We start from the raw sequence: 12,740 nt of genomic DNA on the forward strand, positions 1-12,740 counted from the left end.
GACAGAGCTGGGACGGAAGAAGGGTGCATGCTGCCCCCCGAGGTCTGCTGCCCCCCTGGGGCCTGCTGCACCATTCACATGATAGGACAGTGCTATTAAGTGGCGTCTACTCTCAACCTGTTCATCAATGTCACTGGTTTGCTCAGGGTAAAGAAAACCCCAACAGCCAATGTCATTCCAGTCTTGGTCCACACAACAAATTCAGAAGTGAGGCAGGTTTCTGCCCTTAACATCAAGGACCCCCAGTTAAACTGAAGTCAACGGGCATCAAAAGCGTCTACACTTCCTCAGGAGGTTGACAAAGGTGAGACTACTCGGCCCCATTTTGATACCATTTTATGCAAGGACATTAACATTGTGTGGTGTGGTTGCTGTAAAGATTCCGGCCAAGAAGGCCAAGAAGATTACTGGAGTTGCCCTTACCTCTATCGACGACATTCACTGGGAGCACTGCTTTAATAGGACTTAAAAAATTATTGAGGACACTTTTCATCCAACACACAGTACCTTTGGCCCACTAGCATTAAGGAGGTACAGAAGCATCAAAATCCAGACTTCCCACAGGCTCTGAGACAAATAAAAATCATTCCAAAATATTTATATTAAATTGTATCTCTATGTGCATATATGAATATTATGTGCTTGGTCTTGTGTGTGTATGTAGATACACCTTGGTTGAAACTCTGGAAAAGCACTGGTTCATGTATACATACAGTCAGATGATATTAAACTTGAACTTGAAAACATTCAGTAGTTTTAGATGTAACCTTGTACAAAAGGGAGATGGTTGTGGTTGTTGGAGCTGAATCATCCCATCCTTAGGACATCACTACAGGGTTAGTGTCCAAGGGCCAACCATCTTCATTCCTTTCCACCATACAAGTCCTAGACACATATCTCAATTGTGTCTACAGTCAAAAATGTGCCTTTCCATATAGAATACAAGTACAAGAGTCCAGTGGGTCTTTCGAGCCGGCATCACCATTCCATACGATCATGGAAGATCACGTGACCTCAGCACCCTCATCTTGCTGTCAACCACTTATTCTAGTCACCAGAAGAAATCCCACTGCCTGTTGCGTCAACAATTTTGAATTTTGTACATTTACTTCAGATGATCTCTCCTCTTTAACTCCATATGGGCCAAAATTATGCAATTTTGCTTTGAAGGACACCGGAGTTAAATAGGGAAGTCTGCAGAGTCTGTGCAATGCACACAAGAGCTGGAGAAATTCAGCAGGTCATGCAGCGTCAACAGGAAGTAAAAGGAACCGACGATTTGGGCCTGAGCCCTTCATCCGGTACGTGGAAAAACAGGAAGAGGCCTGAATGAAACAGTAGGGGAACAAAGAGAGAAGGAAGGAGAAAGAGGAAGGGAGAGTAGCACAGGTTAACAGGCAAGCAATGAATACAGATGGGAAGGTGGAAGAGATCGAAGCTGAGAGGAGAGAGGGTAAAAGGCTAAGGGAAAGGATGGAGAGCTGGAAGAAAGGAGACAGAGGGGGAGGGAGAGATTAAAAACATGGAGGAGGGAGGATTAACAGAAATTGGAGAAGTCGATATTGATACCGTTTGGTCGGACACTGCTAGAACAGAATACAAAGTTTTGTTCCTCCAATTTGCGGGTAGCCTCGATTTGGCAGTGCACGAGGCCTTGGACAGACATGTCAGTGTGGTAATGGTGTGCAGAATTAAAATGGTTGGCCACTGTGCAACTTTCTCGATCAGGTAAAAACTTCTGACAGTACTAATGTGTGGGATGCTTAATACCAGCTGCTCTCTGTCAGAAAACAGGAGAAGCTCATTCCACACAGATCCCACTAAAGAAGCTTCCCCTTGTGTTGCACCTAAACGTTTGCCCCCAACTCTCAGCTCATGTCCTCTAGTTTGAATCTCCCCTGTCCTCAATGGAAAAAGGCCTATCCACATCTACTCTATCTATCCCCCTCAACATTTTAAAGACCTCTATCAAACTCCCTCAGTCTTTTACACTCCAAGGAATAAAGACCCAACTTGTTTAACCTTTCTCTAATAACTTAGGCAGCACCTGAGGAGACTCTGGCCATCAGTACATGTACATGCAGTCACAACAGCATCTCTCTGGACCGCTTTGTGAATACACACACACACACAAATTTAAACATACAGCACGGTGGTACAGGCCCTTTCGGCTCACGAGCATGTGTTGCCCAATTACACCCAATTAACCTACAACGCCGTTATGTTTTAAACCGTGGGAGGAAAACAGAGTGCCCAAAGGAAGCAGACACGGGGAGAACATGTAAAATCCATCCAGACAGCGCCGGATTCGAACTGTGACAGCGTTGCACTAAATACTATGCTAACCATGCCACCCATGCGTTATGAGACCCAAGCTACATATTTACCTGACCAAGCTTATTAAAAAGTTAACACCCTCCAGATGAAATCAAGCCTCACTGTTGTAAACGAACACTGCCACCAAGTGTTGGCCAATGGTATCACACCAACCAACAGCAGGCTGAGCAGCAGCAATGGGAGAAAGAGTGGTTGGTCAACATTGTGGGTCAGAGCCCATTATCGAGATCTGACCTCAACTCAAGACAATTCTTTTTCTCCAACGGATGCTGCTCTCATGCCTCCACAACACCAGCCAAGTCGGTTGGAATGACACAGTGAAGCGTTGGGTTATACGGTGCAAGGATCGGCCTGCAGCCTGGAATCTCCCCCGACCCTTCCTTGGCAGTCCCTGACTGCATCTGGAAAGCAAAGCGCACTGAGTAGAGGCTGTGGTAGAGATGGGTACAATGCAGACTTTTGAAAGTCTTGTTTGGCAGGTCAATGGATCGGGAAGGTTTGGAGGGACATGGGGCCATGTGCAGGCAAATAGGACTTGCTCAGATGCGCAACATGGCCAGAATGGATGAGATGGGCCAAATGGTCTGCTTCTGTGCTGCCTACTTCCCATCCCCTCTCTCGATGCTAACCAGGCCTCAGGTTGGGCAGTGAAGAAGTGTTCTGAACCTACAGGAAAGTTCGAGATGGAACTGATTTCTGTCACAGCTGTGGGAACTTTAACTAAATAACACTCATGCTTTATGTGGAAGCTGCTATTTGATAGAAGCATTTAAAATCATGAAGAGTTTGAATAGATTAACCATATAAAACCATATAACAATTACAGTATGGAAACAGGACATCACGGCCCTTCTTGTCCATGCCGAAACAATTACACTCCCCTTGTCCCAATGACCTGCATTCTGCCCACAACCCTGCATACAGATGCCCATATACCTATCCAAATTTTTCCTGAAAGATAATATTGCTCCTGCCTCCACTGGAAGCTCAGTCCACACAGACCCCACTCTTTGAATAAAGACAATTCAATATCTTTCTCCTTAGTATAACCATATAACAGTTCATGGCATGGAAACAGGCCATCTCGGCCATTCAAGTCCACGCCGGTTCACTCAAACAACTCCACAAGCTCCCCCCACCTATTCTCCACCCATAACCCTCCAACCCCCTCTTATCCATGTATATATCCAGCCTCCTCTTAAAGAATTGATTCTGCCTCAGCTATTTCCTCCGAAAGATTATTCCATTCAGCCACCACTCTCTGAGTGAAGAAGCACCCTCTAATGTTTCTCCTAACATTTTGCCCCCTTAAACATACAGCACGGTACAGGCCCTTTCAGCTCACAAAATCAACTTGCGTCCTCTTGTTTGAACCTCCCCTGCTCTCAGGGGGAAGAGTCTATTTGCATCTAGGCTATTCATTCCCTTCATAATTTTAAACACCTCTATCAAATCCCCTCTCAACCGTCTACATTCCAAGGAATAAAATCCTAACCTCTTCAATCTTTCTCTGTACTCTAGGTATTTTAAGCCAGGCAACATCCTGGTAAATCTTCTCTGCACCCTCTCCACCTTATCTATATCCTTCCTATAATTTGGAGACCAGAATTGAACACAATACTCCAAACCTGGCCTCACCAATTGTGAAACAAAACACACGGAGGGGGTGGGGGGGGGGGGGTAAGAGTAGAGATAACAAGAGGTTAGAATTATTGTATTGTATGTGAAAGATCTGGCAGGAAAAGCTGGCAAAATGCCACCACACTCCGGCATAATCTAGACAGAGGGTCAATATGGACTCAGGGTCAAAGGGCTTTATTCCGTGCGGTTTCTTTCTACAAGACTTGATTATTGACAATGATTATTAATAGCAAAACTTCCTTCGAAATTAAGAAAAAGGCTATGCAGCGTTCTCACGTCCACAAGATCAAAAGAACCAGGAGAATTAAGCCAGTCGAGTCGCATTTGTGCGGGTAGCTTCAGTTCTGAGGAAGGGTCGGTATCCTGAAACATCGACTGGGATCATGTACTACAACCAGTGCTCCCAAAGTAGCTTTATCTACACACAGATGGGGGTTTGGGTAGAAGAAATTGCTTCAATGAGCACCTTAGCTCTGTCTGCGGCAACAGCAAGGTCCTCCCAGAGGCCAGTCTCTTCAATTCCACACCCCAATGCCCCAATGACGTATCTGTCCATTCCTCATGCTACCTCCAGGTTGAGGCCACTCACCACGAACGGAGGGAGCAACACTTGTATATTCCGTCGCCAACCAGACAATACTAACTTCCTCAGTTTCCAGCAACCCCCTTTCCCACGGCCTCTGACTTTCCCTCATCTCTCAGACTCCCTTCCCTTAGCTCTCCTGCCCCTTTTCCTTTCTTTTGCTGTCAGGGAGCATCTCTTTCAGCCCACTGCCCCCTCCATCTATTGCCTCCCTTCACCATACTGAAGGGTTCAGACCTGAAATATCGACTGCGTACCCCTTTCTATGGATGCCGCGCAACCTACTGGGTTTCTCCAGCCCTTCTGTGTACGGCACTAGGCTGCAGCATCTGCAGTCTTCTTGTTTACCTTCTCCTACCACAGATGCTTCCTGGTGCAATGAATTCTCTCAGCATTTGTTTTTTGTTTCAATTTCCCAAATCTGCAGTTTTATTGTTTTCCATTCTCAAACCTACAGGCTGCCTGGACGTTTCTCCAAGAATTTGAGGCAAAATAACGCACAGAAAAAAATCTGTACATCTTGATCACCAGGTCCTGAATGAATGCTTAAGGTTCATATCGCAGGGCTGCCACTGGTGTGGACCCACGGATAGCGAGGTGCGGAGATACAATGCTCCCGTGGAGGTCCAACAGCCCAGTCCGACTGCCATCAGCTCCTCACAGGCTTTGAATGGTCCATTAAAGGAGCCGACGGAAGTTTTATTTAAAATCCCGCGACCACAGGGCCTGCAGCCAAGATGGTGGCACCTCTGGTCGGCAGTGGCACTGCAGACTCCAGGGGAGCAGAGGACTGGAGCAGAGCACCAGAAAACGAGGAGTCCACCCACACCCTCCCCCATCCCCTCATCTGAGAAGAAGCAGAGACGATCCACAGGGTGGAGACTGTGGTGATATGTAATTACACCACTAGGTCACCAGGGGTCATCCCAGTCACCTTGTATATAAAGCAGTCCGGAGCTGCAGTCTAGCCTTCCAGGTTCGTCTTGTGGAGAGACAAGACCTCTTAGTGTACATATTAGTTTATTAAAGCTGTCTTATACTCGCAATGCTGGTGTGGTTATTGTCAGTACAGAGACCATGGTGACGGAAAGACCCACGCATGCAGCGAGCTGCTGGCAACTGGAGTCTGTAGACTCGTGCCGGGTTGCGGGCTGCTGGAGACGGGCTCAAAACTGACTGAAGGGGGTACCACATGGACGCAAGGGGCTGCCGAAGGCGTGAAGGGTTCCTGTCCGTGTCAGTGGTTCAGATCTGGAGCTCGGGTTGCGAATGGTTTGGACTGGACTCTGTGTGGCTCTGGAGGCTGCGAAAGTGCTGGAGGAAAATCCATGGACACACAGTGACTCTGAGGCCTCTCTCTCTTGCTTGCTCCTCTCTCTCCCCTCTCTCTCCCCTCCTCTCTCCCCTCCTCTCTCCCCTCCTCTCTCCCCTCCTCTCTCCCCTCCTCTCTCCCCTCCTCTCTCCCCTCCTCTCTCCCCTCCTCTCTCCCCTCCTCTCTCCCCTCCTCTCTCCCCTCCTCTCTCCCCTCCTCTCTCCCCTCCTCTCTCCCCTCCTCTCTCTCTCCTCTCTATAAATGCAAGAGGCGCTTCAGGCAATTTCTGCCAATGGAAAATTGGTCTGCCTTACAGCAGGCAAAAGCAGTTTCATGTAACATAACACTGTTTAATTACATGACAATCAATTGAATTTTGAATTAATTGGGTGACAGTGTGCCAAATTACAAGGTGGTATTAAAAACACTGAAATACTGGAGGAACTCGCAACATCCATGGGAGGTAAAGATATATTATTGATGTTTTGGGACTGAGCACTTCCTCAAGGTATGAAAAAAAAGCAGGCAGTGCCTGAATTAAATAACCAACAGGGGGAGGAGGACAGAACAACAGACAAAAGGGGGGTGGGGGGGGAGAGAGAGAGAGAGAGAGAGAGAGAGAGAGAGAGATAGAGAGAGAGAGAGATACAGGAAAGGAGACAATGGGGGGGGGGGGTTGGGCGTGTTGCTAACAGACACCATTTAAGACGATGTTAATTCCATCCGGTTAGAGGGTGCCCAGTCAGAAGATTAGGTGTTGTTCCTCCAATTTCCAGGTGGTCTCAGTCTGGCAGCGCATGAGACCATGTCAACAAGGGAATGGGAAGGGGAATTGAAATGGGTGGCCACTGGGTTATCCATGCTAATGCGGGGAATGGGGCCCATGTGCTCAATGAAGTGATCTCCCAATCTGAACCCAGTCTCTTCGATATAGAGGAGACCACAAGGGATGGTACGCAAGGGAAAAGGAAAATTGTAATGCTTCTTCAACTCCTTCCTTCCAATCTTCTGTGAATTTCTTGTCAGGATACAAAATAAGCCTATTTTAATTAATGACTAGCCCCTTTTCCATGAGCATCCCAGTTAATTGGCTGTGCAGTGTCCTTGGATTGGAAGCCCTTTGTGCCGTTTCCACTGGGCCACCCTTAACTGGGACACTAATTGCTTTTCCACTGAACACATCCATCCCAGGGGATCAGAGTGTTCTACCTTCAACTGGAAATGGGTGACTTTCTGCTGGTTCCACTGGTTTTATCAGCACGTCGGTGTCAGCAAACGACAGGGATATGAGTGGGGGGTAGAGGTGGTTAATCCTCGACGTTAAATGGCATCATTTGACATTCGGACAGTGTTCCTTTTCCACTGGACCCTCTCCAGTAAAATCACAGTTAATTCCTGGGACAGGGTGCCATTGGAAAAGAGACCACTGATTGTATCACAACCTGGTTTGGAAATTTCAGTGCCCAAGAACAGAGAAGCCTGTTGGCTGTAGCAAACCATGTGGGGTTCCTTGTCCTCGCAGGGGTCACTGGGATTTCCCATCAGTGTAGGGAGTCATGGGGATTCCCTATCCCTGCACGGCATTCATGGGGGATGTGCAGAAACATACCAGGACGCTGTCGGTCGGGGGGGGGGGCTGATAGACATTGTTGAAACCGTGGTCGCCGTGGTCACAGGAGGAGGGCAAAGTTGAAGATGGCGATGACGGTGGTGCCAGGGGGAGTAATCAGCTGGGCTGCATTTCCTGGGTGCAAGGACCTCCAAGAATGTGGCTCTGGGAGAGGAAGATGTTGTAGCCCAAGGGCAGGCATTGCTATTGGAACCCTGGGATTATTGGAGGCACTTGGATCAGTGCCCCTCTCCAATCCCCACACTGCATCCCCCACCTCTCCAAACCAACATGGGCACACATATGCCCCACACAAACCCCCCCCAACATATGCAACCCGCACCCCTCCCCCACATGGACACCCCCACAATCCCACACAACAGCAGGAGGATAATGGAGCAGATAAAATCCTTCTGGAAAATAACAAACAATAAAGATGGCTGAATCTCAAATTTAGTTGGGTGCATTCTTGCCACAAGCTAAAACAGAACTTTTGAAGTACAATATACTTTAATTCAGTTGTTTGATTAAACTGTGCACATATTTTCCCACAATCTGAAAACAGATGTATATAGTTTTGTAGGAAATGATTTTATTTACAAAAGATGGGCGTGAGAAAATGGTAACATGGATCTCACACACACAGAGTTTATAGTGAGCATGGGAAACTGGTAGGGGGAATGAAACACATACGAGCGTGGGTAAGTCTAACCCTGACCCTAACTCTAGATTTGACACTAGGTCTGCCAGATTGCGAGCAAGCTGGTCTATGGGTCGCCCTCATTTTGAACAGTCTGAAGCCCACCAATCTGCTCCCCCTCCCCCCAACAGGCCGCCACCAGCTCCCAACAATAGGTAGCAGTGATTAGTAAGGGATTATTTAAGGTGTGATGTGAGCGGAAAGAAAAAGTTTAAAATCCACTTTCATAGGTCAATTCTTGCAGTAGATTTTCCCCACACTCCTTTATACATTGTGTTTGTACGGTTTCTTAAATTGTGTGTGTATTTCCCCACGCTCATTTATACATTGTGTTTGTACGGTTTCTTAAATTGTGTGTGTATTTTCCCACACTCATTTATACATTGTGTTTGTACGGTTTCTTAAATTGTGTGTGTATTTTCCCACACTCCTTTATACATTGTGTTTGTACGGTTTCTTAAATTGTGTGTGTATTTCCCCACACTCCTTTATACATTGTGTTTGTACGGTTTCTTAAATTGTGTGTGTATTTTCCCACACTCCTTTATACATTGTGTTTGTACGGTTTCTTAAATTGTGTGTGTATTTCCCCACACTCCTTTATACATTGTGTTTGTACGGTTTCTTAAATTGTGTGTGTATTTCCCCACACTCCTTTATACATTGTGTTTGTACGGTTTCTTAAATTGTGTGTGTATTTTCCCACACTCCTTTATACATTGTGTTTGTACGGTTTCTTAAATTGTGTGTGTATTTTCCCACACTCCTTTATACATTGTGTTTGTACGGTTTCTTAAATTGTGTGTGTATTTCCCCACACTCCTTTATACATTGTGTTTGTACGGTTTCTTAAATTGTGTGTGTATTTCCCCACGCTCATTTATACATTGTGTTTGTACGGTTTCTTAAATTGTGTGTGTATTTTCCCCACACTCCTTTATACATTGTGTTTGTACGGTTTCTTAAATTGTGTGTGTATTTTCCCACACTCCTTTATACATTGTGTTTGTACGGTTTCTTAAATTGTGTGTGTATTTCCCCACGCTCCTTTATACATTGTGTTTGTACGGTTTCTTAAATTGTGTGTGTATTTCCCCACGCTCATTTATACATTGTGTTTGTACGGTTTCTTAAATTGTGTGTGTATTTCCCCACACTCCTTTATACATTGTGTTTGTACGGTTTCTTAAATTGTGTGTGTATTTTCCCACACTCCTTTATACATTGTGTTTGTACGGTTTCTTAAATTGTGTGTGTATTTTCCCACACTCCTTTATACATTGTGTTTGTACGGTTTCTTAAATTGTGTGTGTATTTCCCCACGCTCCTTTATACATTGTGTTTGTACGGTTTCTTAAATTGTGTGTGTATTTCCCCACGCTCATTTATACATTGTGTTTGTACGGTTTCTTAAATTGTGTGTGTATTTCCCCACACTCCTTTATACATTGTGTTTGTACGGTTTCTTAAATTGTGTGTGTATTTCCCCACACTCCTTTATACATTGTGTTTGTACGGTTTCTTAAATTGTGTGTGTATTTCCCCACACTCCTTTATACATTGTGTTTGTACGGTTTCTTAAATTGTGTGTGTATTTCCCCACACTCCTTTATACATTGTGTTTGTACGGTTTCTTAAATTGTGTGTGTATTTTCCCACACTCCTTTATACATTGTGTTTGTACGGTTTCTTAAATTGTGTGTGTATTTTCCCACACTCCTTTATACATTGTGTTTGTACGGTTTCTTAAATTGTGTGTGTATTTCCCCACACTCCTTTATACATTGTGTTTGTACGGTTTCTTAAATTGTGTGTGTATTTCCCCACGCTCATTTATACATTGTGTTTGTACGGTTTCTTAAATTGTGTGTGTATTTTCCCCACACTCCTTTATACATTGTGTTTGTACGGTTTCTTAAATTGTGTGTGTATTTTCCCACACTCCTTTATACATTGTGTTTGTACGGTTTCTTAAATTGTGTGTGTATTTCCCCACGCTCCTTTATACATTGTGTTTGTACGGTTTCTTAAATTGTGTGTGTATTTCCCCACGCTCATTTATACATTGTGTTTGTACGGTTTCTTAAATTGTGTGTGTATTTCCCCACACTCCTTTATACATTGTGTTTGTACGGTTTCTTAAATTGTGTGTGTATTTTCCCACACTCCTTTATACATTGTGTTTGTACGGTTTCTTAAATTGTGTGTGTATTTTCCCACACTCCTTTATACATTGTGTTTGTACGGTTTCTTAAATTGTGTGTGTATTTCCCCACGCTCCTTTATACATTGTGTTTGTACGGTTTCTTAAATTGTGTGTGTATTTCCCCACGCTCATTTATACATTGTGTTTGTACGGTTTCTTAAATTGTGTGTGTATTTCCCCACACTCCTTTATACATTGTGTTTGTACGGTTTCTTAAATTGTGTGTGTATTTTCCCACACTCCTTTATACATTGTGTTTGTACGGTTTCTTAAATTGTGTGTGTATTTCCCCACGCTCATTTATACATTGTGTTTGTACGGTTTCTTAAATTGTGTGTGTATTTCCCCACACTCCTTTATACATTGTGTTTGTACGGTTTCTTAAATTGTGTGTGTATTTTCCCACACTCCTTTATACATTGTGTTTGTACGGTTTCTTAAATTGTGTGTGTATTTCCCCACGCTCATTTATACATTGTGTTTGTACGGTTTCTTAAATTGTGTGTGTATTTCCCCACACTCCTTTATACATTGTGTTTGTACGGTTTCTTAAATTGTGTGTGTATTTCCCCACGCTCCTTTATACATTGTGTTTGTACGGTTTCTTAAATTGTGTGTGTATTTCCCCACACTCCTTTATACATTGTGTTTGTACGGTTTCTTAAATTGTGTGTGTATTTCCCCACGCTCATTTATACATTGTGCTCATATGTATTTTATTCCCGCTATGATTCTCCCCTGTTATTCTATTATTTGTTGTGTGTTTTCCATAGCAAACCCCTGTACCCTGACTCATCTCTCATGGACCTGACATTTTCTCAACGCAATGACCAGTGCGGAGACTGACAGCTTTACTCACTATTATCACCCTAATTTCAACCTGGTATACAAGACCGGGGGAATATTTTTCTTTTTAAAATATTTTTAATGATTTTAATAAAGAACTTATACAAAAAAAGGCGCAATTCAATGAGACAAGGATAGTTACACAAACTGAATGAGACATTCAGTCTGTCAAAAACATACATGAATTGTAAATCATATCCATAATTCATATTCTAAATTTTATATAATTTTTTTTGAATGGGAGGGTATTTTTAAGCCATTTTTTGGGAAAACCAAGTGGGTCCAACATGCTGTCACATACGGCTTGCTGTGTAAAAAGACACACTGATCCATAAAAAACGCCAGCTTTGTTTGTTTCAGCGTGAAGGACCAAAATGGCCAAATTGGAGGCTCTTCGTAACAGAAAAGTCACGCGAATGCTGTGTAAAACCCTTTTTTTTTTTGCTCTTTAACAGCCTCCCATGCACACAAGAACATGATCGTTGTGTCCCCAATGGGACCCAGCATACTGGGTCGCCCATTCACATTGGGCAACCCAGTACACTGCTTCAAAACGGATTAGCAATGATACACCGTCCCTAGGCGGTTAATTCCTGGGTCAATTTGGAACCCCCCACCCCCAACCAGGTTGGGAGTGTTCACACTGGCAGGAGGACCAGTAAATTGGGAGTTAATTCCCACTTTCATGTGCCAGTGTGAAAGGGGCTACTGAGTCTCTTAAATGCTCCAATTATTTCAGCCTCTATCTCCCTTGACAAAGCATTCCAGTCACCCACAACTCTCTAGAGATTCCCGGTGGTGTTTGCTACTCCCCCTTGAGAAAAAGGTGCTGGCTGTCAACCTTGTGTATGCCGCTCTGAATCTCGTAGACCTCTATTATGTCTCATCTTTTTTTGCTCCTTTTGTGTACTTCTCTCTTTATTACATGAACACAAGACAATGAAAGATCCATCTAAATCACAGAAAAGAACTGTTAGAGCCAAAGAACATTACAGCACAGAAACAGGCCATTTGACACTTCTACACTGTGCCAAGCTATTAGTCTGCCCAGTCCCACTAAACTGCACTGAGACCACATCCCTCCCTACCCCTTCCGTCCACGTACTGCATCCACATTTTCCTTGAATGCCAAAACTGAGACTGTATTTACCAATTGTGCTGGCAGCTCCTTTCACACTCCCACTACAGTCTGAGTGAAGAAATATCCCCTCATGTTCCCTTTAAACTTTTCCCCTTTAACCCTGGTCGTTCATTGATTTGTACAGGTGGACCCCATTACTATGGTCCAACTTACTATTTTTCGAAGCTACAATGGTTCGAGTCCGTACTTTCACTTAATTCCAATCTGTTCCCGCGCTGGCTCTATGCAGTACGATACTCTCTCACTGGGCAATGGCAGCATCGCACGAGAGTATCGTATAGCATTCTGTCTTGCAATGCAGTGCATTCTATGAGTTGTTCTCGAGCATCAGTAGCAGAGAGTGAAATTGATGACCTGTCACTTTT

Source organism: Narcine bancroftii, chromosome 6 (genome assembly GCF_036971445.1).
Source record: "Narcine bancroftii isolate sNarBan1 chromosome 6, sNarBan1.hap1, whole genome shotgun sequence".
Lineage (NCBI taxonomy): Eukaryota > Metazoa > Chordata > Chondrichthyes > Torpediniformes > Narcinidae > Narcine > Narcine bancroftii.